The sequence below is a fragment of the Pterocles gutturalis genome, unplaced genomic scaffold, assembly GCF_000699245.1.
Source record: "Pterocles gutturalis isolate BGI_N339 unplaced genomic scaffold, ASM69924v1 scaffold45673, whole genome shotgun sequence".
Lineage (NCBI taxonomy): Eukaryota > Metazoa > Chordata > Aves > Pterocliformes > Pteroclidae > Pterocles > Pterocles gutturalis.
The window spans coordinates 23,812-30,671 of record NW_010122140.1 but is presented as its reverse complement, the minus strand read 5'-3'; positions in this window follow the sequence as shown (position 1 = coordinate 30,671).

Sequence of the window (6,860 nt, the reverse complement as noted above, 5' to 3'; positions counted from 1 at the left end):
GGATAGAAGCAGATTTCCAGTATTAGGGATAGTGCAATATAAAAGAAAGAAATAATACAATGGGGAAAACAGATGTGAAAGAGGAGAAGAGAAATGAAGTTTGTCTTGAAGTTATTTTTTTCAGTGACTGTGCAGGAGTGTGAACGCAAGTCAGTTTAAGGCAGCCTCCAGAGCTGGAGGAGTAAAGCAGAGCTAGCTGATTTGTGGCTGTCTAGGTTTTGCTGACACTTGAGGTACAGCTGTGTTGGGAACTAAACTGCTTGGTGCATGTTAAGAGTGGGACTGCTCTGACATCTGTTAAGCCAGTCCAATGTGAGTGACAAAAAAATTTAGATTTTTTTTTTCTAATGTACTCCAGGAGCCTGAAGCACGGAAAGTGTTAGTAAAGAAAGAAAATGATCTGTCTGTACAGTGGAGTGGCTACTAGTAATCTTCTACCCTGTGTTTAAAACTCTGTGATTTTAACTTTTTAGTCCTGTAACTGTAAAACCTGTGTCTCATTCTGTCCAGTTTGGAGCATTTAATCTGTATACTGCTACATACAAGCATTTAAGTTACATCACTGTAACTACTGCATTTCACAGTAAAACCACTTGAAATGATGTAAGCGTGTATTTATTATATAAACTGCTTTCATTTCAGTCTAGTTTATTAGGATATTTTGGGATTTCCACTGTGCAGAAGCAGGTAGGTACTGGTTTCTGTTACACTTGGGAAGGTTCACAAGGGACTTTTAGTCAGACTTCATTGCATCAGCATTACAGTCAGTGTCTAGTGCATCTTTAAAATAAATTCGCTCAAGGTGGATGAAAGCAATTTCTGTTTATTTTGCAGTTGGTGAGAAGAGTTTGTAGTTGCCAGCCCACAGAAACTTTGTGTAGAAATATCCTCTTGACATGTAAAATGCAACCTTTGTGTGTTCTGCTGGAGAATTTTACAGAGGGTACAAATACCTTAGTGCCTGGCTCTTTCACTGAGAAAAGTAATGAGCATTCCAGCCCTTGCAAACCTCTGCCTTCCCTGTGACTGTGTCTTTTTAAGACTGTGCTTCTAGACAGCAAAGAAACAACAGCAATGCGTGGCCGTTTGCTGAAGAACACAATCAGGACTGTAAGGCTTGTGTATTCCTTGTGTAGGAAACATCAGCTCTGAAGAGAGGTCATTGTGCAGATAAGCTTGGTAAGCACAATGCAATAAACAGATTAATAACTAATGCCAGGTGGAGCAGGGAAGTGATCCGAGTTGCATTAAAGCTTGCAGAGAGTTGGGAACGTGAATTGGAGGAGTGTCTCCTTTGGAGGGCCTTTTTGTACAAATCATGGTATTGTATCAAAAGAGATGGGTGAAAGATTGTGTTCTTTAAAAAGAAACAAGGTGACAAGTGGATCATGCTGAATGCAAAGCCTTTTCCTGTTCCTTTGGGAAGGTGAGGGAGAACTGTGGGAATGAAGAGAGTGGCAAAGGGGAAAGTGAAGGCAGCAGAAAACCAGTGGGTGAGAGGAGAGTATCTGTCATGCATGGTTCAGTGTAATTTCTTCCAAGTGGTGATTAATAACCTACCTTATTAATAAAGAAGCCCAAATTGTGAAACCAGGTGTCTTTTCCAGAGAAGGGGGTAGATTTCTCTTGTCAGCCCTGTGTACATCCACAGTACAGGCAGTGCTTGTTACCAGCCTTACGATGGTTTCTGCAAGAGTTGGTGACACCTCTGTCCTCTCTAAGCGTTGTGCTGGCAACACAGTGTCAGCAAGGTTAAAATAAGTCAGGAATCAGTAAGACCTCTGCTGGAGGTACGTTGACAGTATGTGTCACTGTCATTTGGAGGAAGGATGGTACTCCACTGATGTGACTTTCCGACAACAGAATAGAGCATCTCAGTCTGTAAAAAGTTTTTGGAGATGGCTGCCAATTATTTTAAGGATAAATTTTGATTGCTTGGTTTGTGCTTGTATTATGTGCAAATTTGGTTTGGATTCTGTGCTTCCCCTAAGGAAACGTGTACAGAGATCAACGCACAAATTAACTAGCAGCCTTCCTGGTGCCTCTGTGATCATTCCCTGGGCTGAATGAATATGGTAACGTGTCTTTGAGATAGCTTCAGCTGTATCTTCATAGGTTTCCTTATAAGAAATAAGTAGTGTTTTGTTAATGATGTGAATTTTTTTTATGTTTCCAGCTCTAAATCTGAGTGTGGATGTTTAAGGATAAGTAAAAACCTAAATTCTTGCAAGTATGTCTCAAATACTTACTTGTGGAGCTGCAAATTCATATACTACAAAGGAATGTGTGTGTCAAGAGTTTTCCAGTGGGATCAATACTTGCGATGAACTGAAGAAATCATCCTAAACTGCCTTGAACATTGGGAAGAAAACCAGATGGTTGTACAGAATTAGCTGCAGAAATGGGTTTAAGGGAAGGAAAACACAAAAAGGTAACAAAATAGGTATTGCCTGCATGGAATTAATCCAGAATGAAAGTGCGTAAATAGAGTCTGCAGTTAAGGATAAGACAACAGGGTGCTCTTCTGGCCTGGTGAAGCTGAGAGACAGTGTGCACTGCTTTCTGGAAATCTGTGTACTTCCCATCTGGTGACTGCCCAGACAAAACAGGAGAACCATCTGCCTTCCAGCTGGTCCGTCAGAAGGTACCTACTGAGAGGCTCGTGTGTTTGGTTGTGGAGCTTGTCAGTCCTTGCAGCTGAAAGACGGAACCTGAGGATCAACAGGGAAAGACAGAAAGAAGGGGGAGGGAAGGGAAAAGAGGAATGCATACAGAGAGGGCTTTTCTGTTCATCCCTAGAAACTTTGTGTCATCTACCTGTTTGAGGGCACATTCTTCTTCTGATGTCCTTTAAACAAGGAGTAATGGTGTAAAACCAATACCTGATTTTAAAGCATCTAACATATGATCTTGTATCCGTTTGCCTTAACCTGTGTTAATTAATGAGTGGAAATCAGCTTAAAAGACAGTGGGCAGAAATCTCAAATGCTGACTTCCCCTGTCTTTCCTGAAAGCATGTGCAAAAATTATTAAAAGAAGAAGGATCTTAACAGTGTTCCTGGAAAGGATTGCTGTCTGCTAGACGAACAGGAGCTGCCTGTAGTGGAGCAGGAGAAAAACGGCGTCTTGCAGATTTGACACAGGTTGCTATAAAACCAGGGATATTTGCTAGGAAGTTCAAATTTGTTTTGTTTTATGCACTGCTTATTGGCTTCTTTTTACCTGCTTGAAACTTATATGAAAATACTTCGATTCATTACAATGCTTAACATTCAGGGGACCTTCTAATGTTCGTTTCAAAGGCTTAGTCTGGGATTTTTTTGTTTGTTTGCTTTGCATAATGCGTCATGAAATCATAAGAACCATAAGGATTGCTGTAAAAGTCAGCACTTTCCGCTCTCTTTTCTGGTTCTGCAAGGGAAGGGAAGAGCGAGGGGGGTAGTGTCCAGCTGGGCCCAAGATAGCGGGGAGAGACGATGGGGTAGAAGCCCTAAACCTCGCGAGGTAAAGGGACGGAGCCGGTTCAGTCCCTAATGAGGTTTACTAAGAACAGCAACTGTGTGGGTCTTTTGACAGTCTTGGCAAGGGCCAAGGGTATTAACCCAGTGCAAGGATTGAAATAGGAATAAAGTTTTATTTTTAGCACCGGTCTCTTCAGGGCATATTGGAAACCTGATCAGCGAAGGGAAGTACTGTTGTGCTCGGCACAAGGGAGGTGCCACTGTACCTGCACAGTTAGCGTGATAGCGAGCTAGAAGGTGAAATTGGGAGAGTCTGCTTTATCTGGCACGTTGCCTCCTGTAGCAGCCGGTTCCTGGTGCTTCCGTTGGTTTGGTTTATCCATGATACGCTTGGCCAGACACAGAGTGCTAAACGGTGATGAGGGTGCAGAAGGAAAACTGTTTCCCAAATTACCTAACCATTTTGTGTTCCAAATAGCCCTATTTTATTATGCATGAATGCAGATATTATTACTGGCCACAAGTGTGGCTTGTACTTTTATTAATTTTAGCTAAAGTATTTAAAGGTAGACTACTGTAAAATAAGCACACACATTACGCTGATCGCAAATTATAGTTGTGAAAGACTTTACTGACTACTGTGAGAAGGGAAGCTTGGAATAGAAATGAGTTTTAATTTGCGTCTAAAAGAATTTTTGTTCTCCAGGAGTTTTGCTGAATATGTCCACGAAGGCACCCCCCAGTAATGCAGCACGTGACACAGGTTCTAGTGAAATGGTTGTTAACTGGTTTCCTGTTCTGGGATACTCTGATTAATTACAGAAGTGTTGGGCTTATTTTGCACAGATTGTTAGATTTTGTGGAAAATTCTTTTCGGTGACACTTTGCTCCATAACAGACTGCTACATTCATTATGGAAAACTAGGCTAAAAACTACAGGCATCTATGCCTAAGAGTATTTAAGTGTGTTAAAAATTAATATTTCTTTTATCACATTAAAGCAAAATGAAATCTCTATTTTTTTAAAGGTTGCAGAGTACAACAGCATGCAATTAATTTTCTCTTACTTTAGTGGAATGTGGATTTTGAAAATCACAGGTTCTTATTGTAAATTTACCATAAAATTGACAAGAGCTGTGGAACCTGTCTGTTGACCTGAGACCTGGTGAAGTTGAGCTCGCACATATTGGGGATGCATATAATGTGGTGGCTGTTCCCCTTTTAATAAACTTCTGTTCAAACCCCCAGTTCACTTTTAATTCTAACTTCTGTTAGTTAAATGGATTGCTTCTGTCTAAGGTGCACTGTTAGTGCCTTTATTCTGCTGCTTTCAAATTTGTATGCACATTGTTTCTATGCAAATCATGAAGCATTGAAGCAGTGAACGTAATTTCAACTGACATACAAAAAAACCCTGACATAAAAAAATCCTTTGGCTGAGTATTTCCAGGCATTTTTCACCTCTGTGTCCTTCGCAAGCTGTACTGTTTCCATAACCCACTTTCCTGCTCTACAGAACCTCAAGTAATTTTGCAACCTTAATTAATTAATAAGAACTGACTAATTGCTTGGCAGATATGACACATTTTTTAAAATGGGTGCCTTCTAATCATAAACATTATTCAAATGTTTGTTTATTTTAAATGAATAAATAAATACATAATCCCTTACATCTACTATGACTGGTTTGTTCAGCAAGATTTCTAAGAATAAAATACTCCTGCAAGTAAAATAAGATGAATATTGTACCCGTTTAAATTGCAGCTTCCTTCTTACTGTAACTTTGTTACAGAAATTTGGATGCTTGAAGTTTCTGAGAATAGAGGCAAAATTCCAGTGCTGGTTTTAGCTAACCGTGAGGTAGGTGCAGGGTGGATTTATTCTGTCGGGCTCATTCCCGGCTGGGCTGGGCTGAATTGGCTCAGTCTGCCTGCACACCTCCTGTCTCTCCTTCCTCGCTGGTAGAGACTGAAGAAAAGATGCAACTGGGTTTCTGTATTTGTCTTAACTTTAAATAGTATTTGAAGAAGCTTATGTTCTTTCAGCCTTTGTGATCTACAAAGGTGTCATTGGTTATAAATGCCCTGGCTGTAATTTTTTTTTTCTCAGAAGGACCTGCAGTAGGCTGGTTTTCCATAGGCAGTGCTCACATCTAACTGTGGTGAGAAGATATAATTTTGTTGTTTTCCACTTGGTGAATTTATGGGCTAGATTCCCATCCATATGACGTGCAGAAGTGTACAAAATCATCTTTTTGACTGGCTTTTGGTCTACATAGTGAAATTACAGTGAGCCCTTTTTTAGCTGTTCTCTTTGCCGATTGGTAATCTCACCGTGTCGCCGTGTATCTGGTCTCTGACTTGTTTGAAAAGAGCCTCAGAGATAGATGGGATGGAGCTGAGGAAGACTTTTGTTTCGTGCTGCAATGAAAAATTAATTCAAGACATGGCAACAGCTGCGGGTGACAATTTAGAGTTGCTGAATAAGTATTGTAATCGGCATTTATCACTGACATCACATGGGATTAGACACTTCGAGGTGATTGTTCTTGGGCGCAGCCTTAGGGAGGGTTATTACCATGACACAACTAGTTGTCATGGCAATGCGTGGAGAAGAGGGAGACTCTTCCTTCCTCCTTTGCATTCTGCACTACTCTATTAAAGGGAAGCCTGAGATCGTTGTCAAAGCTGTTGTCTTCCTTTTTTAAAATGTAACACCAAATTCTACTATCCGTCCCTCACGTTATGGTTGAAATTGTGGCATGTTACATGTTACTTTTTTGGATTACCTTTTTTCTTTAAAATAGGTGTCAACTTCTGCTTTCTCGTGTTTGGTTGATTGCATGGTGTGTTCTCTTGCTTCACCTGAAGTTGGGCTTTTCTGTATCAACGTGTATCTGTCAGCTGAAGTGAGACCAAGGTGTCGCTGCTGTACGGGTTCTCCTGTTCAAAGCTGTGCAGGAAAATGGGGTAATGCTGTCTTACAGGTTGCCCTGCCTGCTTTCCCTGTAATGCTTCACCTTCACACCCTAAAAGGTGATTAATTAAAGTGAAAGTTGATACCAAAATAAAGAAACTCTGTGCAAAGTGATACAGTAAATTAGTCTCCTTGACTTCTTAATGGATTTCATTATTTAACAAAATTAATATTGCCAGCATTTCATTTCTGTGTGATTAACTGGGAGTTGTAGCCCTGCAGTTCACTGTGCTCACCTTGGTGAAACTCAAATAAGGTGAATGGGTCTCTGCATAAATGCTCAAATTACTGTTTTGGGGTCGAATTTATAATTAAAACTTATTTTTGAAGATCCAATTTTAGAAGTACGTTGTAAGCATTCCTTAATGCTTTACTTTATGCAGCTAATCCCCTTTCTTTCAAGTAATGAAATAATGAAAAGTC